We start from the raw sequence: 26,391 nt of genomic DNA, 5'->3' as shown, positions 1-26,391 counted from the left end.
GCCATGTACATCTTTACATATATCCTCAACATGAGAATTGTGTGAAGTGCACTTACCTCACGTGTTAGGATGGTGCAATACCATGATAACAAAGATGGCGATAACCTGCAGATCATAACCTATTTTCAACTATAACTTTTCAGAAAAATGATTTCAAAGAAACAGGAAGTGCTATATTGCTGATATCAAATCTTCTGTAACTCAAAACATATAAACGTTTAATCAGTATGTACTTTAGCATTGTTGCGATTAGAGAGAAGTGCATATTTCAACCCCGAACTTTTGCCCTAGTCTAATTTACAACCCCGAACTCCAATACCATCTAAACTACAACCCCTAACTCTCAAAACCGGTCAGGATTCAACCCTTCTCTCTCTGTTGACCGGTTTTGACCCGTTGACTAGTGAACTGTAAATTAAAATAAAATAAAAATGAAGTTGAAAAAAAAAGAAAAAAGAAAATAATAATTTGTTTTTTCCACAAGGTTAACAATAAATTCAAAAATAATTAATAAGTGGAACAATAGTAAAATTTCAAAAATAATTTTGATTTTTTCACTGGGCTGAACAGTAAATTCAAAAAATACAAAAAATCAAAAAAAATCGAATATTTTTTGCATGGAATATGTGTCAATGTGTGAGGCCCGTGTCAATTTTCATCGCGTTCGGACATTTGAGTAGCTCTCAGCCAAAAAAAAATCAGCCCGAACAATGCATGAACAGTTAAATGTTTCACAGACCCCATATTTGTCTTTTTACTGAGAGCTACTCAAATATCCAAACAAGATTAAAAAATTATAATTTTTTTTAAATTACCGCACCAGTTGAAAAAATATAAAATGATTTTTTAATTCACTGTTCACCCAGTCAATGGGTCAAAACCGGTCAACTTGGTCAAAACTGGTCGAGAGGTAGAGAAGGGATGAATCCTGACCGATTTTGAGAGTTGGGGGTTGTAGTTTAGACGGTATTGAAGTTCGGGGTTGTAAATTAGACCAGGGCAAGATTTCAGGTTTGAAATATGCACTTCTCTCTTGCGATTACTACGCCAGTGATCAAAGTAAAATTATTTGGCAAAATAAAACTATTTTCCTATACATGGGATCAAAGTTTGCATGGCATATCAACCTTTTAGGGTGACAACAAAGTGGCTCTCAGAAAAGAATATGTAGCAGAACTTAGAGCAGATTAGTGTACATTTAGCAAGCAGTCCAATATCCACCCTTTGTATTTACTTAATCTGAAAGGCATGACGCATGCTACCCAGAGCCAGAGATGGAGAACAACCACGCTTATTGCAGTACGAACACCATGGCACTACTGAACTTGTCCAAAGCAATAGCTGTCCACAAAGGCTGTTCAGATGTTTGGGGACGATAGAGGTGCGCAGAGGTGAGGGAGCCTGAGGATTCCTAGAGCGGCTTAGTTATCCAGAGGCCAAGCGTTTCAGACCAAGAGAGGATAGAGGTCGCTGGAGTAGGCTGTGGTGTCTGGTGTGGCGGGGGAAGAGGTCGACGGGGAGGCGGAGATGAGGAAACGTGATGGTTTCTAGGTTGTGGTGCGGCGACGGAGGAAGGGATTGATGGGGATGCAGAGATGAGGAAACGTGAGGGTTTAGGAGCTTTTCTGGAACGGGAGATTAGTTTTGTTTGTTTGATCGTGAGGAAAGAGGCATCTACCTCATCTAATGGCTCATACTTTTAGTTTTTTTTCTTAACGTGGGATTTTTTGGGCTAGATCTACACCTAGTTTTTTTCTTAACGTGGGATTTTTAGATTTGTTTGATCATGAGGAAAGAGGCATCTACCTCATCTAATGGCTCATACATTTAGTTTTTTCTTAACATGGGATTTTTCGGGACAGATCTACACCTAGTTTTTTTTTTCTTGACGTGGGTTTTTTTGGGATAGATCTACACCGTTATAACTCGACCCCACCAGATTAACGGTTCCTAATTTCTAATTAACATGAGAATTTACAGGAAGTGCCTAATTAGTATAGGTATATAGAGGTATAGATAGATAGATAGATAGATAGATAGATAGATAGATAGATATAGATATGTCTAGAAGATTGGTCTAGTGAAATTGTGAAAATAACATCACTAGATTTGTCATCAAAAATACTTTACTAATTTAATAATCATATATTTTCTTGACTAACATATTCACGGGAAAAGTAATGGTCACAATTTAATGTTGGATATTCTATCCATGTCTAGCTACAATCTATTTACAAACAGAAACAGATGGAGTAATTCTCAAACTTTTTCTACTTATTTCTCCCAAAATATACGAAAAGACTAGCTATAGTGGTTGAACGGTAAATAGTAGGTAAAGAGGAATAGGATAATTAAGTTAAAAGAGTTGACGTTTATGATATGAGATGGAAGTTAGTGGTTAATTAGAGGATAGACATGAAAAATGATGTAGTTTGGTCATGCCATGTAAATCCTGGCCAACAACCGATCTAAACATATATACCTTGTCTTTAGTTGAACTTTCTGCAGTATCAACCTTGTTCAGTTCATCAACAATCTCTGCTATAGTAGGTCGTTTCTCATGATCGACCTCCACACACCTCAGCGCTATTTCAAGACATGTGCTAAGCTGCTCTGATATATATGACGACATTGTTTCCCGCAGTCGTTTCCCCCAGTTTTCATGTACCTGGAAAGTTGAAACAATGGTGAAAGGTGGCACCGAAAGCAAGGCACAACATGATAAAATTTGTGAAAAAGGATTTGTGTTCATAATACAAAATATCTTCCATACATGCTCAATAAATTCTTGCGAAGACATATGCGCACATTTGGAGTAGCCCTCATCTCCTGCCATTATCCGCATGATTACAACACCCAAACTGAATACGTCATACTTCGATGTGATTTCATATCTCTCGATATATTCTGGTGGCATGTATCCGCTGCATGGTACATATATAATATAATTATTTCTATAATGTATTTTTTAAAAGTTGATAATTTAACATGAGGTATCAACTTACGGTGTTCCTATAATTTTAATCGTGATATATGTTTGTACTGAAGGGAAGAGTCTTGACAAACCAAAATCTCCAATTTTGGGGACCATGTTCTGGTCTAATAATATGTTTGCAGGTTTCAAGTCAAGATGGTAAATAGGATTTCTGGATCCATTATGAAGGTAATTTAAACCCTCACAAACTCTCTTAATAATTTTGAAACGTGTCTGCCAATCGAGTCCACAGGATTCGTCTGTAGGAGTAAACATGCTGTTAGACATAAATATAGTGATTTCTAGAAGGTTAGGGATCAATTATTTTTGGAAGCAAAATAAAAGCATGGCATGATCCGCAGAGCAGAGTCATACCAGAGATATGCTTGTCAAGGCTTCCGCCATGCAAATATTCAAAGCAGAGAACTCTTTCTTCCACAAGGGCAAAAATATATTAACCATCATATTTAATGCGTTGATGTCCTAGATTATAGCAATAGCCAACCAACCAACCGGATAATATTTGGATGTTGGGCCCTCATAAGATTATTAAACTCATTCCTAAATTGCGTGTCGTCAAGTCCCGGCATGTGATGAAGCTTTTTGAGAGCAATCTCTTCCCCATTTTCCAATACTCCCTGTTAAGAAATTAGATGGTGTCATGCTGTTATGTACAGTAGTATCATACGAAATTAAAAGATCCAAGTAATAATCATATGGGTATACCTTGTAAACTACTCCATACCCACCACGACCAATGATGTGCTCCTCAGAAAACCTATCGGTAATTTGTTCCAAGAATTCGAGTGTAAACTCCCTTGTGGTCGCGCTTGTGTGTTTGAAATTGCTCTCTATTGCAGCTTGGGCGTTTCACCTCTCTGATAACATGGACAACACATTTCACAAGTTAAGGGGGGAAATATGAGTTGAGAAAAATAAATACATTTAGCATAAATACAAATTCTTTGCAGAGCGTCAGAAACGCCGCATCCAGGCCACGGCGACGGTTCCAGGGGAGGAAACCCTTGTCGGACGGTATCTTCCTCCTTCCCCGCCGCCTACCCAGGCGACGGCGACGGTTGGCGGAGCTGCGGTTGGCTACAGGCAGCAACTTGTGGAGGCGGCTGGTGAGGGAGATGTGCGTGGATCTGGGGACGTCGCCGGCAGCCCCTACGGCGGCGAGCTCGTGGATTTTAGAAGTGCTGCCGTTTGGAGTTGGATTGGTATTTGGGGATTCAGAGTTTCTTGGTCAAAGGCATCACGCCTGGACGAGTACAAAAATGTGTGCGCAGAACTGCATAGTTTGGATAGAGAAAAGGACCAGATCTAACGGAAAAAGGGTGTGACGTCTTTGTTATTATGTTTCGGTTTTGTAAATCTCATGTGCCTGATTTTTTTTCTTGCGTTGGTCAATTTTTGCTTTGCATGAGGTCAAAGATGGCGGCAAAGCGTGTGCGGCAGTGACGAGTGTGCCGTTCCTCATGTGTCATGTCTACCACGCCGAGGCCAAGCCAAGACCTCGGTAGAGCCGAAAATGACGCTGTGAGTGGCAGCGCCCCTGGTGGAGGCGAGGAAAAAACTTCACCAAGGGTTGGCGGAGTGAAGGGTCATCGGGGTTCCTGCAATTCGAAGGGTTAAGAGGGGATGGCCGGGGTGATGACTAGCAATGACGGTAGGGGTGATCGGGTGAGGTTGAGGAAAGGGCGGGGCAGCTAGGCGGTGCTCGGTAGCACCCGCCAGCCGCAGGTGCTGGAGGCCAGCGGTTAGAGCGAGCTAGGCAGGAAGCGTGAGTGAGGAATAAGATGAACAGTGATGATACATTAGATGATCTGTTGAACCTGATAAAATGTTACTGACATAGAAAAAAGCCAAATACCTAACAAGTAAACACTTTCATTTTTATTTATTTTTTGAAGAATGCTGTTATGATATTAGCCTTGTTGATGGCCGAAGATAAAAATAAATATAGGGAGCACCTATGTGTCAAGTGCTTTTTTTCCGCTCCGCCGATTTTTGAAACTTGGATTTGAATTTTCAATCTAACAACTCAGTTTCTTCCACCACTAGCACAAACCCAAAACCAAAGCTCCCCAAATCAACCAGCCAAGATCCTCACTCCCCCTTGGGCTAAGACGCCACGTTGAGCCACGTCGTTCCCACCTCTGGAGAGGTCCACCCGAGCCCTCGTCGACGGAACCGCACCTGCCTCAACAGAGGTCCTTATGACTTACGAGGGCTTGCCGGCGACGCCGTCCCGAGCTCATCGCCATCTAATCCGAGTGATAGTTCAAACAAAAACGCCCGCAACCCGAACCTATGAACCCTCGTCCTCTCCTCTGTTTACGTGATTGCGTCGCAGCTTCCGACGAAGTCCTCGAGGCCATCCTTGGCTCGAGCTCGTTGCTGCACTCCTTTGTGCTCACTTCCAAAATCGCCGGATAACAAAAATTCCCCGCATGAACGGGTATTTACCACCACTTTTTCGGTTTTTCCTCGTATTTACCTACTGTACTAGGTAAACGAATCAAATAAATACCCCGCAGAAAAAACGGATCAAATAAATAACCTAGCCAATGAGGGCTGTAGCTTGTGCTAGCTAGAAATCTTTGGTAGGCTGGGCATGGAAGATCCAACACACCTGTAGTGTGCATACGCGTCGAGAAACAGAGCCAGAAGAGCCAGAAGATGAAGAATTCCAGAAAACCTAGTGAAAGAAATTGAAAGCAGGTGGTGTCTCGCTTATCTCATATCTCCACAAAAGAAACCCGCATCCAGCTTACAAGAGCTTTAACATAGAAAACAAAACAAAAATAAACAACAAATTAGCATAACAGAGCAAGTTTGGCTGCAAAGTACTTGTTGCAAAAGCTCTGAGGGAAATCCTCCAAGAAACTCTGGAAGCAGCACACATAAAAGATCAACTCTGTCTGCCAGTATCGTAGGGTTCTAGGATTCTAGCCATGACTCCCAGCACAAATTGAGGCAAAAACAGAAAGGCAAATTCAGCAGTTGAAATTAGGCAAGGTTATGCCTACACTTTGGTCTTTGAACTTACCTGCAGGAGATCTCCAAGATAAGCTGAATTCCAGAGGCTGGGAGGAACTTACCTGCAGGAGATCTCCAAGATAAGCTGAATTCCAGCTAGCAGTAGAAAAGTTCATTCGTAACCATGATAGTTGTTGTAGTGCCTGATTATGCCAACAAGAAGAAAAAAATAGCAGAATAATTGTTTGCAGGGATACTTAGATCTTTCTGCTATCACGGTTATCAAGATAGGATTTTTTTAATGTACACTATATAGTACAAAAGGTTGTTTATCATATACTGCAAATCATTAGTTTTACGGCAGTATATTACATCAGAGTCTTATCTTGATTGATAGGAATTCCACATATTGAACCTTCAAGATGGCTTGAAATGGACCTGGACAATGTTTCGTTGACCAGCAAGGTTATGTTTCCTCTAATTGGCTTGCTTGATTAGGTCTTTGTACATATTCCATGAACTCCTGCGTTTGTGCCGTCAGGTTGGCTGTCTATAATTTTTGGGGGTCGCCTGACATACGGTCGTCATCGCCTTGCCATGGCTCCACCAAGCGATCTTTTCTCGCCAGTGCAGCCAGCTGGGCGATACTGATGGATTGATTTGAATTTGGATGATTCTATTGGTTAGAAGGATGCCCCCCCCCCCCCCCCCCCCTCACAATGATATGTTTACCTATATTTTCATTTGTGAAGATCGATGATTTGCAATAATCAGTAGAATTCGTCCTGTTACTTTATTTGTTCTGTTTCACTGTGAAAACAGAGTCGGTGTGCAACAATGCAAATCAGATTCATCATCTACAAGAGTCGGTGTCCAACCATGTCCTCCTATAGAGCTCATGTTCCTATGCTTGCGTAGAAGATTATGATATGGAAGTACTCTTGACTTTCCATGGTAGTTTCTTTTTTGCCCAGTTTGCTTTGTTCAATTGCATATACCGTAACTAAGAACGAGGCAGCATATGCAGATTTTGGTACTGGAATATTGGTCACACATATGAGAGTTGTGAACCGGGGACGATCATGTATTTCATAAGCGAGCCAGGTAAATTATTTTTTATCCATTTGAAGAAACAGAGCTTTACCCGTTGCATTATATTTGCATGCCTAGAGGCAATACTTTCTTTTCTTGGTCGCGGCGCTTTCCATCCATCGTACTGTAGAATGCCTGCATACAGAGGCAATTAAAGTGGTAGATTTTGGCCAGTTCTGAACTGCAATGCACCATAGTATTTCTAACGTTCTATTCATGTCATTCTGTACCGTTCTGAAATCATATTTTATTGCCCCTAGAAGATAATAAAGTGTCCATATCGTTAATTATATAGCAAAAACAGTATTAACAATTACAGTCTTCAGCCAAAAAAAAATGATGTTTGTTTTAATGTGTAGCGCAACTGATCATGAGGAAGTTGGCAGCTTTGACTTCTTTATATAATCGCCTCTACCAACTGTCGCCTTTTGTTTTCAAGCACTATATCATATTTGTTAATTGTCTACATTTTTAATAGCTTATTTTTCCGCTGCAACGCGCAGGGTCCTGGGTACCTGCATGATTAAGGAAGAAATTGGTTATTACTAAATGTGCTATTGCATATCAAAGGTGAGCTCATCCTGTTTTCTTTCTTCAATCTATGTCGAAGATTTATCTCCATTTTCCTTGCATTTGTCATGCTGATTCTTTGTGTAGATGTGCTAGCTAGCTTACAATTCGTATCATCATTTTTGTCCTTGAGTAGAACTCAACTGGGGATTCGCTCTTTGCATCTGAACTGTGTGTCCTATGATGTGCTTTACTCTATTGAGTTATTGCCCTGAACTAATGAAAGGACATCTGGAGATAAAATTATTGATTGGTAGGGCCTCAGTTTATTTAACTATTCTATATTTTTAGAGACTGCAATCCAAATCATATGTTATTTCTTCTTTGGGATGAAATAGATCATACGTGTGGCATCGACCAAGACCATAGTCTGATCTTACAAGGCCTTATTGATTGTTGATTCTACTTTCATGGTCTGATCTCTCCGAGGTGCAACCAAGATCAGGCGAGAGGACAATGTCTAGGTTGTTTCGATAGAATATCCTACTGACTGAAGCTCAAAGCCTGAAGTCCCTAGTCCAGTGTTAAAAAGGTCAGTCAATCCGTAGCTATAGCTGGAACCACATAGAGCAGTGGCTACTCCGGAAACTCTTGTTCTGATCATTTCCAGGTAATTGGTTAGGATTCATATGGTCTCTTCCAAGCTATGACGGATGGTATACTGCATACTGATGAGGATAGATGATTTATTTTGACGTACTATTTTAGATAGTGATACTGAAGTGTTATTCTACGGATAGCCTTTTTTTTTTTTGCATTTTCCTCTGCTAGGATATATATTAATGGATAAACAGTGCGTACATGTTAACCTTTTGTCCGCGATGTTCGGGTGTGAATTGGGGGCGTTACCTTTTACGTATTTAGGTATACCCATTCACCACCGTAAGCTAACAAATAGCGAATGGAAGTGCATTGAGGATCGTTTTGAGAAGAAATTGGGATGTTGGAAAGGCAAACTGATGTCTTATGGAGGCCGGTTAGTTCTTATTAACTCGGTGCTCACTAGTATGCCCATGTTCCTTCTGTCTTTTTTCGAAGTACCAGTGGGTGTACGGAAAAGACTCGATTTCTATCGATCTCGTTTCTTCTGGCAAAGCGATGAGTTGAAGAGAAAGTATAGATTAGCTAGATGGGACATTATTTGTCGACCTAAGGACCAAGGGGGTCTAGGGATCGAAAATCTGGAGGTTAAGAACAAATGTCTCCTCAGTAAATGGCTATATAAGCTTTCGCGAGAGACCGAGGCCACTTGGGCCCAGATTCTGCGTAATAAGTACCAGAGACCGAGGCCACTTGGGCCCAGATTCTGCGTAATAAGTACCTTCATTCCAAGACCTTATCCCAGGTAACGGTGAGGCCGACGGATTCGCCTTTCTGGAAAGGCCTGATGCGAGTTAAGTCGCTATTCTTTAACCGGACCAAGGTGGTTATCGGTAATGGTACATCTACAAGGTTCTGGGAGGATACCTGGCTAGGGGATACGCCATTGGCGGTTCAGTATCCTTCTCTCTATCGTGTTGTTCAACGAAGAGATGCGACCGTTCAGACGGTGTGTCAGTCCACGCCTCTTCATATAAGCTTCAGGAGAGCTTTAGCCGGTAACCGTTGGGAAGCTTGGCTCCATCTCGTGAGAAGTCTGATGGAGATTCAACTTTCTCAGCGCCCAGATCGGTTATGCTGGAAACTTACGACGAATGGAGTTTTCACGGTTAAATCTATGTACGTGGATATCATTAACTCTAGTTCTATTCCAAAGTCGCAACATGTATGGCAAGTCAAAGTCCCTTTGAGAGTTAAAGTGTTCATGTGGTTTGTGCATAAACAAGTCATTTTAACTAAGGACAACTTGATTAAACGCAACTGGAATGGATCTAGTCGGTGTAGCTTTTGTGATACAGATAAAACTATTAAACACCTCTTTCTCGATTGTCCTATGGCAAAAAATTTATGGCAGTCAGTGACAATAGCCTTTAATATTACTCCTCCACAGAATATTAATACGTTATTCGGAACGTGGTTGGATGGGATTGAGCCCCATACAGCGAGACACATTCGTGTTGGAGTATGTGCGTTATTATGGGCTATGTGGAATTGCAGAAATGATTTAGTCTTTAACAGAACATCCAACACTCATTTTTTGTAGGTTATATTCCGAGCCATTGCATTGATTCGTATGTGGTCATTACTCACTCCGACGGAGGCCAGTGAGCGCTTGGTTACTGGATCTATCCGATGGGAGATGGTTGCACGGGATATCTTCAGCCGGTTTGGATGACGGTCATGTAATAGAATAGGTAATTAGTTTTCCTATCTTTCTCTTGCCGGCCGGCTATGGCATTTGTTTTGCTTCTTCAGCGCTCTGTGAGCTGCTTTTTTGAGAATTGTAGACTTGTGTCGAACCCATTTGCTTTTTTAATAAAGGTGGCCGTATGCATCTTTCCGATGTAGAGGCCGGGGAAGTCCCCTTTTCCAAAAAAAATTAGCATGCCTAGCTACCAAGTATAAATAGCATGTGCGTCACTCAGAAATAGAGCATCCCGGTGGAATATGGATGGTGGAAGAATTGGGAAATTTCTCTCATTATTTATTGAATCTCTCAGAAAAATAAATGCTGATGTGTGCTGATACATTGCTAAACCTATATGATATGAACTCACTTCTCTTTATTGATTATTGGTTTACTTTCTTGCCCTGCAATGGATCTCCTTGGAATGTTGTTCCATGCTTAAATGCGCACAATCCAGAAAGTGCGTATATCCAGAAATCAAACATCTCTTGTGTGTTATCTTCTCATAAAATTTGTGTTGTCCCAATAAGAATAAGGGAGGTGGGGGCCGGCCTTCTCTGTGCCTCCTCGACGCCGAGGTGCGGCTGCCCCGTGCTCTCTCTCTCTCTCTCTCTCTCTCTCTCTCTCTGAGAGGAAACGAGGCAGCCACCTAGAAACCATTGTTTTTCCAGCAACTATGTGGTTCATATGTTGATATGATTGTTTGCTGGTAGGAGAACCAGGAGGGAGTGCAATATCCTTATTAGTTATACTCAGGGATGCAAAATCTTCACTTGATGATTCCACCCCTTTTTACATGACACTAGCTGCTGCACAGTAAAAAGTGTCTCGCAGATGCTCTTTATGACACCAACTGACAGATTAGTGAGTGCACTCATAGAGAACATAACAAGGTATTTTAGGAAGTGCTTGGACCAGGTTCAAATTTTTGATAGTCCTCGGCACGCTTTTTTACAGTGTTGGCTTCAAGTTTTTTTTGGACACAGCTAGACTTTCTGAAATAATGCCTTGAACTACACATGTTCTATACAAAGCTTGTTTAGTTCTCTAAAACCTGCACATGTTACATACAGTTTGCGAGAACATGTGCAGATTTGTGAGAACTAATTTTTTTTTTCCAGAACATATCCATTGATAGTAGGATTGTTTGTCATAATGAAAGGAGACAATGCGTTTGATATAGCTTGTCATGAGATAACGAAACAATAGTGTTTATTTGGTCACCAGCAAGATGATGATGTGAAGAATGACTATTTGCGTCTTTCAGAATTTCTACCATTAAATAGTTTCCCATAACAGAATATTTGCTAATATTGGTAGCTAAAAATTGAGATACTTATGCCTGTTGATGCCTTCCCTTTTTGTAGTAACATCCATGTGTCCAGCATATGTAGAATATTAGAATTTTATTGGTTGTTTATTGTAGTTCGTTCTCAGGGTTTGGAAAATTCTTTAGCTATATTCCTTGTCTCAAGCGAGCACGAGCAATATCTTCTTTATGCCGCATGCCGCCAAGTTTCTCCATTTTAGATGGTTGTGTCTTTCCGCTTCTAAAAAGGGATATATATTTTATTAATCTGACTATAATTTGTGGTAGGTACATATTGAAGGATGTTCTGACGCTAGCACCTGGTTTAGAAGTTTTGCAATTCACAACAATACCTCATAATTTTGATTTGATGTCCAGAATGTCAATTGAAGAATGAGCCTACGAACTACATTGTAGTTTGTAATATATCCTTATATATGGTGTTTGTGGTTTTCTTTTTCAATTATAAGTTTACATTTATGGGTATTACAAAGTCCCCCTTTCTTTTTCCACAAGGGGCAGTAGCTGTGCCATTCGATTCGAAGGACAAAGAGTTGATCACAACGGGGTAGCATTCAGGATATATATACACAAGAGTATAGAACCAAATTATATGATGTAATTGACCACTATTTCTATTAACTTTTCTTGTACACAATGTTCACAAGTTCATGTATTAGGTACATTTTATTGTGTCACTTGTGTTTAGTCTTTTTTTTAATGCAAGTTTACAGCTACTCGGAGTTCCTAATTGCAGACTCAATTATCTTGACCTACCGATGATCTAATTTGTGGCATTATTACCTTAAGAAAATATTTGCATTTAATTTCCTTTATATATAGGGGTATAAGTTCTTACCAAATATACTCAAATATACGGTTATTGAAAAAATGCTAATATTTTCCACATGAACATGGTTTTAAACAGGTCTCTGCGCCATTTGGCGCAGCTGGTCATCTAGTAGCAAGAAACCCCTATGGCGGCTTCCAGAAGGAGTATGTTGAATTTAATGAACCTCCTTGTAGCAGCATGGCCGTGCACATGGAACACAACACATCATCATCTTGCAGCAGTACGGTGAATCACTCGGCTTGCGGATTCTTCATGGTTATCTTCACTCTGGCAAGCCATTGGGAGCTTGGCCTTTGACACGGTATACCACCTTGGCAGCCTGCTGTCTGCTCTCATGCTGTGATCTCAGGTTATCCTACTTTGGTTGTCTATTATCCTGCTTAGGCTGTCTATTTGCCCTTGGGTCCTGCTGCTTGGCAGGTGTACCAGCCTGGCGTCCGCTTGGTTGCTTGCCGATCCAAGTGCTGGGAACCCCGTTCACTGGTTGCTGCTGCACGAATCCTGCATTTGAACAGGCCTCTGCTGTGGGAATACAGCATTTTGGACAGGCCGCTGCTGTGGGAATGGTGCATTTTGGAAAGGTCGCTGCGGTGTAAAATTGGGGTTCTGCATGGGCCGCTGGGGTGGGAACCCACCATACTGATTCGGATATGGCTGGTTTGGAAAATATCCAGGACTCTGCATCCTGGGATTTTGATGCATTCTTGGCCCATCTTGAATTGTCAGTTTTGACATCCCTGAATGGATGCCACCATCATGGTTTCGATTGTTTGGCCGCTCTAGTTAAGTTAAAATATAAGAAGGGTTGGCGGCGCTTTGCTACATCGTTGGTGTCATTTTGGTTCTTCAGTGTTGTTGGGTTTCTTCAAAATATAATCAGTGTTTCCGTTCAAAATATAAGATGTATTTCCTTTTTGAAAAGTCAAAACCTTTTAAATTTGATCAAAATTTTAGAGAAATATATAAAAATCCATAATATCAAGGAGGCTGCCACGGCCCTCTGGCATCCTTGCACCGCTGGAGGGACGACGATGACGACGGTACAGACGCAGACGGTGGTGCAGCAGTACAGGGCGGCCACTCTTACATGGTGATCCCCCGATATAGGGTTTAGTATTTTTTTAATATAGTCTTTCGTAAGACAAAATATCATTCGTTTATGTAAATTATATCCGAACTTGAATGAAACCCGCCTGGTTTGAACCAATTTCGTTCGGTTAGTTCAGATTGTTGGCCAAATATATGCGGCTATGCTTGGATGACGAATGATGCTATTAAAGCTTTTGCTCCTAAAGCTTCTGCCAAGTAAAGCTATTAATTCAAAGATTCCACCAAATGAAGCTTATAATTAGTAGCCTCTTGTTTACCTTTGGCGGAAGGCTACTAATCCAATGTTTGAACTAGCTTCCGCCAAATGAAGCAAGTAGACTAGTAGCTTGCTTAAGCATTTGAACTACCTACCGCTAAAATAAACTAGTAGCCAACCTACTTGCTTCCGCCAAATGAGCATATGAAGAAAAAGGAAGAAAAAAATAATTATAAAACAAAGTGATTAGTGGTATAGAACCAAATTTTCCTAATGGTGTTGGGATGGTATTTTCACAAAGTCCCTTTAGTGGTATAGAACCAAATTTCCCTATAAACACCTATGGGGAGAGGAGAAAAGGAGAAATCTTTGCAGAGTCGTGCATGAGCGCGTGACGATGGAGCACTCGCCAAAGTGCAGAAAAACCTGCTGCACTGTGTGGCAACGTCAAGAACATTAATTTTTCTCTATTCTTTTTGTTTTGTTTCGATGAAGAGCCCTCCTCTGTTCATAGTCCTACTAGTTTTTTTAGGGGTCTATTCATAGTACTAGTAGTAGGTTCTTTTTTTCTTGAGCCAAACTAGTAGTAGTTTTTTTTTTGAGAAATCTCGCCTTCTTTACTGCTCAAGAATTAAAGGTACAATGTTTTGGTCATGAGGAGACCCCAACCAAACATGATGACCTACACCTAAATTACAACCAAACATGGTGAAATTATGCGCTTCGAAATTAAAAACTCTACGTTCATGAGTGAAAGTACATGAAATCATATCATTTTTCCTAGCAATTATTTCCTGGATGATGGCACCATGATATCCTCCCGACCCTTGCTTAATGTCCTTCACCACTTCCTCACAATCTGAAGCAACGTGCATCATCTGAATTCCCAGGTCCTCTACAAGTGCATGAGCTTCTCTACACGCAAATACTTCGAGAAGAGTCGAGTCAATAATACCTGCATACACAACAAGAGAAGAGCCCAGGTAAAGCCTGGTGCTATCCCTGCATACTGCTGCTGCCACTCCACAATGGCCATGCCGAGCTACAGCTCCGTCGACATTGATCTTTGCTTTGTCCCCCATCGGAGGCAGCCACCTCTGGACTTCTGCCACCCTAGGACCCGAGCTCGCATCAGGAACCCTGCTTGTTGCTGGTTTAAGCAGTCCTCGCAAATCCATCAAATATGAGTTAATGAATGAATTTGTTTGACTTGGGCTCTGAAAAATAGCTTGGCTTAAAATCTAGCCCAGCCCAGCCCAGTAGTTGTTGTGACTTGCGAGTTGTCCCCTATATCATTAATCTTGGCTTAAAATCTAGCCCAGCCCATGAGTATGGTAGAATGGGACTCACGGTGGCCCGGCATGGGGTGGATCATTCACGACAACGACATGATATTTTTTCAGTGATCAAGGACGTCAAGCTCAGTCAACCACACTCCAGTGGCATGGGCGTGTTTGGTTGCCCGCATGCAGCCCAACCAGGCCCGCGTGGGATGTGCGCGGCCTGTCTGGTTGCCTGGGCTGCATGCGGTTTGAGGCCCGCACGGACCTTAAAGCAGCCCGCAGCCTGGCCCGGCCGAAACTGCCGAATCGGCAGTTTCTTGCGAGCCTGGCTGGGCGCGGCCACGCGTGCGGGGCAGTTACACGCCTCGGGCAGCACGGGAGACAGAGGGGACGTCTCATAACTCGCCCCCACTCTTCTGTCACCGCCTAGTCGCACTGTTCCCACCGCTCCCTCTCTCTCCCTCACCGCCCCTCCCTCTCCTCTCCTCTGATGGCTCCGCCACGCCCACTGATATGTCTCCAACGTATTTATAATTTATGAAGTATTCATGCTATTATATTATCCATCTTAGATGCTTAATGGGCCTTTATATGCTGTTTTATATGATTTTTGGGACTAACCTATTAACCTAGAGCCCAGTGATAGTTTCTATTTTTCCCTTGTTTTTGAGTATCGCAGAAAAGGAAAATCAAACGGAGTCCTATTGACCTGAAAATTCATGGAGATTGTTTCTGGACCAGAAGAAGCCCACGGAGTATCGGAGATGGACCATAGGAGTCCCGAGGCCACCGCGAGGGTGGGGGTGCGCCCTACCCCTTGGGCGCGCCCCCCTATCTCGTGGCCGCCTCGGGGACCCCCCTGACTTGTTCCCGACTCCAACACCTCATATAAATGCCCAAACCTCCAGAAAATAACCTAGATCGGAAGTTCCGCCACCGCAAGCCTCTGTAGCCACGAGAAATCAATCTAGGCCCTCTCTGGCAGCTTGCGGAGGGGGCCATCATCACCGGAGGCTATGGAGGAGGATCCCGGAGGGGCCATCATCACCATGAAGGCCAAGGACCAGAGGGAGAACCTCTCCCCATACAGGGGGAGGCCATGGAGGAGGAAGCACAAGGGGGAGAACCTCTCCTCCTCTCTCTCGGTGGCGCCGGAGTGCCATCGGGAGGGGAATCATCGCCGCGATGATTGTATTCATCAACATCACCATCATCATCTCTTTTACGCGGTCCACTCTCCCGCACCCTGCTGTAATCCCTACTTGAACATGGTGCTTTATGCCACATATTATGATCCAATGATGTGTTGCCGTCCTATGATATTTTGAGTAGATATCCTTTGTCTTTGGGTTGGTTGATGATCTAGATTGGTATGAGTTGTATGTTTTATTTTGGTGTTGTCCTATTGTGCCCTTCGTGTCGCGCGAGCGTGAGGGATTCCCGTTGTAGGGTGTTGCAATATGTTCATGATTCGCTTATAGTGGGTTGCTTGAGTGACAGAAGCATAAAACCGAGTAAGGGGATTGTTGCGTATGGGATAAAGGGTACTTGATGCTTTAATGCTATGGTTGGGTTTTACCTTAATGATCTTTAGTAGTTGCGGATGCTTGCTAGAGTTCCAGTCATAAGTGCATATGATCCAAGAAGAGAAAGTATGTTAGCTTATGATAACCCACAAGTATAGGGGATCAATTTTAGCCTCTTTCGATAAGTAAGAGTGTCGAACTCAACGAGGAGCTAAAGGTAGAACAAATATTCCCTCAAGTTCTATCGACCACCGATACAACTCGACGCACGCTTAACGTTCGCTTTACCTAGAACAAGTATGAAACTAGAAGTACTTTGTAGGTGTTGTTGGTTAGGTTTGCAAGATAATAAAGAGCATGTAAATAAAAAGTAGGGGCTGTTTAGATAAAGACACAACTAAGTTAGTTTTAGTAAAGAGTTTTTTGTTACGAGAAAGTTATTTGTCCCTAGGCAATCGATAACTAGACCGGTAATCATTATTGCAATTTTATTTGAGGGAGAGGCATAAGCTAACATACTTTCTCTACTTCGATCATATGCACTTGTGATTGGAACTCTAGCAAGCATCCGCAACTACTAAAGATCATTAAGGTAAAACCCAACCATAGCATTAAAGTATCAAGTCCTCTTTATCCCATATGCAAACAACCTACTTACTCGGGTCTGTGCTTCGGTCACTCACGCCACCCACCATAAGAAAATCATGAACATATTTCAAACACTACAGCGGGAATCCCTCACGCTTGCACGACACAGAGAGCACCATAGGACAACACCAATAATAAAACATGCAACTCAAACCAATCACCATCATCAATTAACCCATAGGACAAAATGGATCTACTCAAACATCATAGGATTGCCATACATCATTGGGAAATAATATATAGCGTTGAGCACCATGTTTAAGTAGAGATTACAGCGGGTAAAAGAGGGGTTACACCGCTGCATAGAGGGGGGAAGAGTTGGTGATGATGGCGGTGAAGTTGTTGGTGAAGATTGCAGTGATGATGATGGCCCCCGGTGGCACTCCAGCGCCATCGGAAGCGAGGGGGAGAGAGCCCCCCTCCTTCTTCTTCTTTCTTGACCTCCTCCCTATATGGGAGAAGGGTTTCCCCTCTGGTCCTTGGTCTCCATGGCGTGGGAGGGGCGAGAGCCCCTCCGAGATTGGATCTGTCTCTCTGTCCCTCTCTATTTCTGCGTTTCCTCTGGCTGCCCTTTCATCGTTTCATATATATATATATATATATATATATATATATATATGGAGATCCGTAACTCTGATTGGATTGAAACCTTCACCGAGATTTTTTCCTGAAAATTAGCTTTCTTGCGGCAAAAGAAGAGCACTAACCACCTTACGGGGGGCCCATGAGGGTCAGCGGCGCACCCAGGAGGGTTGGGCGCGCCCCCCTGCCTCGTGGCTCCCTCGGGCACCATCTCGCGTTGATTTTCTTCCCATATTCTCCGTCCGTTTTTATCCCGTTTGGATTCCATTTGATATGGGGTTTCTGCGAAACATAAAACATGCAACAAACAGGAACTGGCACTGGGCACTGGATCAATATGTTAGTCCCAAAAATAGTATAAAAAGTTGTCAAAAGTATATGAAAGTTGTAGAATGTTGGCATGGAACAATCAAAAATTATAGATACGACGGAGACGTATCAGCTTATGCCTCTCTCTCATATGAAATTGCAATGACGACCACCGGTCTTGTTAACAATTGCCTAAGACAATTCCGCTCACCGATCCATCATTATTCCACACTCGTTATTTATAATATTTAGTAATATATTCTAACTTTATGATAACAGCACCTACTTTTATGTTTTAGCTCTCCGATATCATGCAAAGTTATCCTCTTCATACCCACAACGTAGTTTTATTTCGCGTTTCTAGTTTGAAGCAAACGTTTGGTGTACGTAGAGTCGTATCAGTGGCAGATAGGACTTGAGAGAATATTGATCTTACCTTTAGCTCCTTGTTGGTTCGACACTCCATACTTATCACTTCCACTATTGGAAATTGCTACGATGATTCCCTGCACTTGGGGATCATCAAGCTCTTTTCTGGCGCCGTTGCCGAGGAGCAATAGCGTGGGGTTGATATTCATGTGTGTGCTTGTTTGCTTTCTTCACAAAGTAGATTTTGTTTTTCCTTTTTGTTTCTATTTAGTTGTGGGTGAAACATAAAAAAATTTAAAAAAGAATGAAAATACAAAAAAGTTTACTTGCCTCTCATGCCTAAAAAGTTTTTCAATAAGAGAAGTAATTGGAAGATTATGCATTGAAGAAATGAGGGTCAACCTTGGGCACTTGTGTTCATGCTCATGGAAACAATGTAAAAAATTTCATGAAGCTTCTCTGAAAATAATTATCCCCTTGTATATATCCATTGTATTCTAAAAATAATGTGACAAGCCTTGGTTTTAGGATGATTAGATTGCTTGTTTACTATGTACAATACAAAAATAGAAACTTTGGCTGTAGCGCGTGATTTTACATTTTTTTACTGGAAAGTCAAATGGCTCTGAAACTTTTTGCACATTACTTATGTATAAATTTTTCAAATTTTCATATTTTTAGAATTTTTTGGAGTTACAGAAGTTTACTAAACTTCCAGATTACTATAGACTATCCTATTTTTGACAGATTCTGTTTTCTATGAGTTGTTCGCTTATTTTGATGAATCTATGGGTTGTGTCAGGGGGTATGAATCATGGTGAAGTTGGAATACAGTAGATATAGTTCTAATATGAAATTGGAATAAGTTTGCACCAGTACCTAAAGGTAGTGATTTGCTTTATTACACTAATGGACCTCACAAAGTTTTTGTTAAAGTTTTATGTGGATGAAGTGTTCGAAGATCGAGGAGCTATCAATATGAGAAGAATAAAGAGAGGCAAGAGCTCAAGCTTGGGGATTCCCAAGGCACCCCAAGTAAATATTTTAAGGATACTCAAGCATCCAAGCTTGGGGATGCCCCGGTTGGCATCCCATCTTTCCTCTTCAACAATTATCGGCATACCTCGGTTTTTGTTTTGTTCACATAATTTGTGTCATTTGTGTTTTTGCTTTTCCTTTAAGAACCATGATAGTATGAGGTAGCCCTTTATTGATTTATATAATACTTCATGTGCTTCACTTATATCCTTTAAGTATGATCTTATAGAATTGCTCTGTGTGCTTCACTTAAATCTTTTGAGTATGGTTTTATAGAATGCTTCGTGTGCTTCACTTATATATTTTGAGCTTGGATATTGGTTAGTCTATATTAATTGTATAATTCTCCATGAACGTCACTTATATCTTTTGGAGTATGAATAATACTATCATCGAAAGTGGATTTAGAAGAAGTTTGCTCCCACTATTCCGAATGAGGAGAATTTTGCTTATGTGGAGAGTAGTAAATTTCTATGCTTGTAAATCATGAACAGAATGCTTTATGTGCTGATTATATTGTTGAAATCATTCATGATGCTACTGAAAATTATTATGAGGGAGGAATACATGCTTGTAAGAGTTGCAATAATATCAAGTTTCCTCTCTATGTGCTTAAAGTTTTGAAGTTATACTTGTTTTGCCTTCCTATGCTAGTTGATTCTTGTTCCCATAAATTGTGTGCTCACAAAATCCCTAGGCATAGGAAGTGGGTTAGGTTAGATCTGCTGGTCATATTCTTCATGGTGCTCTCTTTATGTTTCAATTCTTATCTTTTATGTGAGCATCATTGAAATCATCATGCCTAGCTAAAAGGCATTAAAGAAAAGCGCTTGTTGGGAGACAACCCAGTATTTACCCTTACTATTTTTGTGTGTTCTCATGATTAAGCTACTGTATTAATCATGTATTATATTATTTGTTTCAATAAAGTGCCAAGTAAGACCTTTGGGAAGACTTGGGTGAAAGTTAATGTGATCTTGCTGTAAAAAACAAAAACTTCCCGCTCACGAGATTAGCTGCCATTTTTTACAGAAGAGTGCGATTGAGTTGATTCTTTTTTCAGAATATTAATAGACAAATTCCTCACGTCCACCAATTTATTTCAGAATTTTTGGAGTAGAAGAAGTATGGTTGGTGTTCAGATCATTACAGACTATTCTGTTTCTGACAGATTCTGTTTTCATTGCATAGTTTGCTTGTTTTCTAGTTTCTATGACATATTTCTCATTATAAATTGTAGAAATGATATGGTACAGTAGGAATTGTGTGAGAACAATTATGAACCTTATCTTTGACAGTACCAAAGTGAATGGTTTACTCTTTATCATACTACCTATGTCACGAAGTTTCGTTAAGTTTTGTGTGATTGAAGTTTTCAAGCTTTGGGTGAGATATCGATATGAGGAGAATAAGGAGTGGAAAGACCCTAAGCTTGGGGATGCCCAAGGCACCCTAAGGTAATATTCAAGGAAGACTCAAGCGACTAAGCTTGGGGATGCCCCGGAAGGCATCCCCTCTTTCGTCTTCAAAACTATCGGTATACCTTACTCGGAGCTATATATTTATTCATCACATGATATGTGTTCTTCTTCGAGCGTATTTTCAATTTTACTTGCCGTTTGAATAAAATCACTGATCTGAAATCTTGAATGAAAAAGAATCCTCCCATGGCTATTTAATTATTTGACTACTCAGTACTCTTCAGTTATATCTTTTTAGAGTATTTTGTCATTTACTCACGTGTTTCACATATATCTTATAAGTAAATGGTTGAATGAATTGAATATCATAAATCTGAATTTATATACGTTTCATATGCTTACAACATGGGGAGCAATGACTTCACACATAATAAGTATAGGTAGTAAACTTATTGGAAGTTAGCAAACGCAGAATTGGTTACTTGAACAATTCAAGGAAGAATATTGAAGGAAGAGAGATTTCACATATAAATATACTATCTTGGACATCTTTTGTCATTGTGAGCACTCATTAAAATATTACATGCTAAAAGGTTGATGTTGGACAAGGAAGACAACTTAATGGGTTATGTTTTCCTATATTCGAAACGTTATATTGTCTTGGATCATCCAACATGTTGAGCTTGCCTTTCCCTCTCATGCTAGCCAAATTCTTTGCACCAAGTAGAAGTACTACTTGTGCTTCCAAACGTCCCTTAAACCAGTTTTGCCATGAGAGTCCACCATACCTACCTATGGATTGAGTAATATCCTTCAAGTAAGTTGTCATCGGTGGATGCAATAAAAATTGCTCTCTAAATATGTATGATTTATTAGTGTGGAGAAAATAAGCTTTATACGATCTTGTGATGTGGAAGAAATAAAAGTGACAGACTGCATAATAAAGGTCCATATCACAAGTGGCAATATAAAGTGACGTTCTTTTGCATTATGATTTTGTGCGTCCAACCATAAAAGCGCATGACAACCTCTGCTTCCCTCTACGAAGGGCCTATCTTTTACTTTTATCTTCTACCCTTATACAAGAGTCATGATGATCATCACCTTTCCCTTTTACACTTTTTCCTTTGGCAAGCACTTTGTGTTGGAGCGATCCGGATATATATCACTTGGATGTAGGTTTTCATAAATTATTATTGTTGACATTACCCTTGAGGTAAAAGGTTGGGAGGCGAAACTATAAGCCCCTATCTTTCTCTGTGTCCGATTAAAACTTTGAACCCATAAATATCACATGAGTGTTAGCAATTGTGAAAGATTAAATGACAGTTGAGTATGTGGAGTTTGTTGAATCAAAGCTCTTACATAGACTCTTCCCGAAAATAAGATGAATTGCAATTGTTTGATGACTAAGAGCACGGTTTGTTAGTTCTCAAGAAAGTTTAGGATCTATACTTTAACATGTGAATAGCTTGTTACTTGATCATGATAAGTTTTATGAGTTGAGCTACTGTTATGATATATAATGATGCTAGAAAAAGTGATTAGAACTATCATTGATCAAACTCATGCACTTGCTAGTATTCACACTTCATAAATTATTTATTTTATCATTTACCTACTCGAGGATGAGCAGGAATTAAGCTTGGGGATGTTGATACGTCTCCAATGTATTTATAATTTATGAAGTATTCATACTATTATATTTTCCATCTTAGATGTTTAATGGGCCTTTATATGTTGTTTTATATGATTTTTGGGACTAACCTATTAACCTAGAGCTCAGTGCCAATTTCTGTTTTTTCCGTGTTTTTGAGTATGGCAGAAAAGGAAAATCAAACGGAGTCCAATTGACCTGAAAATTCACGGAGATTTTTTTGGACCAGAAGAAGCCCATGGAGTACCGGTGATGAACCAGAGGAGTCCCCAGGCCACCACGAGGGTGGGGGCGCGCCCCCCTATCTTGTGGCCGCCTCGGGGACCCACCTGACTTGTTCCCGACTCCAACACCTCCGATAAATGCCCAAACCTCCAGAAAATAACCTAGATCGGAAGTTCCGTCGCCGCAAGCCTCTGTAGCAACGAGAAATCAATCTAGGCCCTCTCTGGCACCCTGCCAGAGGGGGCCATCATCACCGGAGGCTATGGAGGAGGATCCCGGAGGGTCCATCATCACCATGAAGGCCAAGGACCAGAGGGATAACCTCTCCCCATCCAGAGGGGAGGCCATGGAGGAGGAAGCACAAGGGGGAGAACCTCTCCTCCTCTCTCTCGATGGCGCCGGAGTGCAATCGGGAGGGGATCATCGCTGCAGTGATCGTCTTCATCAACATCACCATCCTCATCTCTTTTACGCGGTCCACTCTCGCGCACCCCGCTGTAATCCCTACTTGAACATGGTGCTTTTTCCACATATTATGATCCAATGATATGTTGCCATCCTATGATGTTTTGAGTAGATATCCTTTGTCTTTGGGTTGATTGATGATCTAGATTGGTAGTAGTTGTATGTTTTATTTTGGTGCTGTCCTATTATGCCCTCCGTGTCGCGCAAGCATGAGGGATTCCCGCTGTCGGGTGTTGCAATACATTCATGATTCACTTATAGTGGGTTGCTTGAGTGACAAAAGCATAAATCCGAGTAAGGGAATTGTTGTGTATGGGATAAAGCGGACTTGATGCTTTAATGCTATGGTTGGATTTTACCTTAATGATCTTTAGTAGTTGCGGATGCTTGCTAGAGTTCCAATCATAAGTGCATATGATCCAAGAAGAAAAAGTAAGTTAGCTTATGCCTCTCCCTCATATGAAATTGCAATGACGACCACCGGTCTTGTTAACAATTGTCTAAGACAATTCCGCACACCGATCCATCATTATTCCACACTCGCTATTTATAATATTTAGTAATATATTCTAACTTTATGATAATAGCACCTACTTTTATGTTTTAGCTCTTCGATATCATGCAAAGTTATCCTCTTCATACCCACAACGTAGTTTTATTTCCCGTTTCTAGTTGGAAGCAAACGTTCGGTGTACGTAGAGTCGTATCAGTGGCAGATAGGACTTGAGAGAATATTGATCTTGCCTTTAGCTCCATGTGGGTTCGACACTCCATTCTTATCACTTCCATCATTGGAAATTGCTATGATGATTCCCTGCACATGGGGATTATCTCCCACCGCCGCGCCGCCCTCTGACCCCCGTCGACCAGCTCATCGCCAGCATCCAAGAGAGCTGGCTGGCCGGGCTCCAGAACTCGGGCCGCGACCTGGCGTCGGCCAATGCGGTGCCGGCCGCTCCCGCTCCGCCGCAGATTCCAGACCTCGTGGTCCTGAGCTCAGCGCCTGCGCCGTCCACGGAGTCGCCCCTTCTTGGGACCCCGTTGGACAGGGGGGTTTTCTTGACCCCCGTCCAAGGGTTTTCTCCTGTCGGCGGGCAGTCCTCCTCGACCTCCGGCGTGGCGATGAGCACGGGGCCGATGCCGCAGGACGACTCCTCCTCTGCTCCACCACCTCTCTCCTTCCCGCCGGGGTTTCCACCCCGGCCTCGGTTCGCCGTGGCTGCGTGTGCTTCGGTGAGTCAAACCCTCTCAATGCTTGCTCGCAGATGTAGATTAGGGATTTATTTCTTAGGCATGTTCTAGTAGTTAGTGGATTCGATAGGATTAGATAGGATTCTAGCAGATCCGATTGGACGCGATCCCAATCGAATCAAATCGGACTGATCTGTTATTGTTTTGTACAGTGTGTGTGCTAGGATAATTTTTTTGTGCTACTGCTAGTGTGTCCTATGATCTGTGTTCATGCTAGTAGCTGTGTTGATGCTAGAATCATGTTCATGTTGACTGATGAATGTTATACTGAGGGCATGTTCATGTTGACTGATGGATACTAGAATCATGTTGACTGATGGCATGTTCATGTTCAAGCTAGGATCATGTTCATGTTGTTGTTCCTGTTGCTAATATACATGTTCAAGCTAGGGTTTGTGTTGAATATTTTACGTGCATGTAGTAGGACCATTTTAGGATGCTGCGAAATGTGTATGGCTGCACATGGGTGCTATTGGCACTTGCTATTGCTATTTTTAGATGTTTCCATGTTTATGATAGTGCACTGATGAGTGGCAGTTGCAGCAAAGCAGATGCCACTGATCAGTGAACTTGCCCAACAGCAAGTCCACTGATCAGTGGCATTTGCCCAACAACAAGTGTCATTGATAAGTGGCATTTGCCACTGATCAGTGCCATTTGCCTAACAGCAAGTGCCATTGATAAGTGGCATTTGCTCAAAGTGTTTGTGCATTGATTAGTGTCATTTGCTCTTGGGCAAATGTCTTTGATCAGTGACATTTTGCAAAGAGTTTGTGCACTAATACTTGTCATCTTACGTGACAAGATATTGAAGACTGACTAGGATATGGCGGGAGGAGGAACTCAGGTGGTGGCCGGAGCTGAGCGCGCCGAGGATTTCATCCCCACGAACAGGTGGATTAGGACAATGGACCAGCCTGGCAGGATCGCCTTCATGAGCCTGTATCGTTCAAGGCGACGATCTCCGAGGCAGGGCCATGAGGAGGGGCCCAGGGATCCGATGCGCTTCTACCAGCAGATCATGGACAGCGAGAACCTCGCCATGCTCTTCGTCCCTCGCAAATTCGTGGAGGTGATGAACACCTGGATGGTCATCAAGCGGCTCCTGCGCATGGTTAGGCTCTCGGCGAACAAGCGGTGCATGTTCTGGATGCAGGTCCAGAACTTCGAGGGGTACATGGTGCTTGGCCGGGGCTGGAGCTACTTCTGCCGCCGCCACCGGATCGTCCCCGGCGACCTTGTCGTTGTGCGCATCTTAGGACTCGGACTGAACGTTCAGATTAGGTTTCATTACAGCAGGCACAATTGCGTTGGTAACATCGAGCAAGCTATGTAGTTAAGTTAAGTAAGGTGCTAGTGGAGAACTTTTATGGTGTGTGGCGAGACTTGTGCATGGAACTTGTTCATATTTTGGCCAGGAGCAGCACCCTGGCATGGAGCAGGGAAGGAGGATGCCCTTGCTGTTAATCTAGACTTATGCTATGTAGTTAAGTGGTTTGCTGTAATTTCCTTGCTTGCTGTGTTTGATTTCATTTGGTTGCATGCTGTTGTGCTATTGTTGTTGTGCTGATCATGTGGTGGTAAGGCCACCACATTTGAATGGGGTGAGCAGAACACAAACGATGTTTGCAACCAAACAGCTGAAGTTTGCATCTGCTCACACCCTAAGCACAAAAACGACAACCAAACAGTAGGGGGGGGGGGGGTAAGTGCCTCTCCATGTGATGCAGGCAACCAAATAGGTTGCAGCTGCTGCATATGAGGTGCATTTCATCAACCAAACTTGCTGGAGATGGACATGCAATGCAACTACTGTTGCAAACTTGTTTAGTTGCAAACAACGTTTGTGTTTTGCTCACCCCATTCAAATGTGGTGGCCTTACCACCACATGATCAGCACAACAGCAACATCACAACAGCAGGCAACCAAGTGAAATCAAACATAGCAAGCAAGGAAATGACAGCAAACTACTTAATTACATAGCATAAGTCTAGATTAACAGCAGGGGCATCCTCCTTCCCTGCTCCATGCCAAGGTGCTGCTCCTGGCCAAAATATGAACAAGTTCCCAGCACAAGTCTTGCCACACATCATAAAAGTTCTCCACTAACACCTTAGTTAACTTAACTACATAGCCTGCTCGATGTTACCAACGCAATTGTGCCTGCTGCAACGAAACCTGCACATGACTGAGGAATCGTGGTTGTAGATCTAAACCTTTAGTCCGAGTCCTAAGATGCG

At 42.0% G+C, this 26,391-nt stretch overlaps 1 pseudogene; it reads right to left on the bottom strand.

The window, feature by feature from the left end:
- Positions 1 to 2,206: 2,206 nt before the first annotated feature.
- LOC125516409 (cysteine-rich receptor-like protein kinase 44) lies at positions 2,207 to 24,828 on the bottom strand (annotated as a pseudogene).
- Positions 24,829 to 26,391: the final 1,563 nt, after the last annotated feature.

This window comes from Triticum urartu, chromosome 6A (assembly GCF_056163025.1).
Source record: "Triticum urartu cultivar PI428250 chromosome 6A, HENAU_Tu73, whole genome shotgun sequence".
NCBI lineage: Eukaryota > Viridiplantae > Streptophyta > Magnoliopsida > Poales > Poaceae > Triticum > Triticum urartu.
This window is presented reverse-complemented; position numbering and strand designations above follow the sequence as displayed.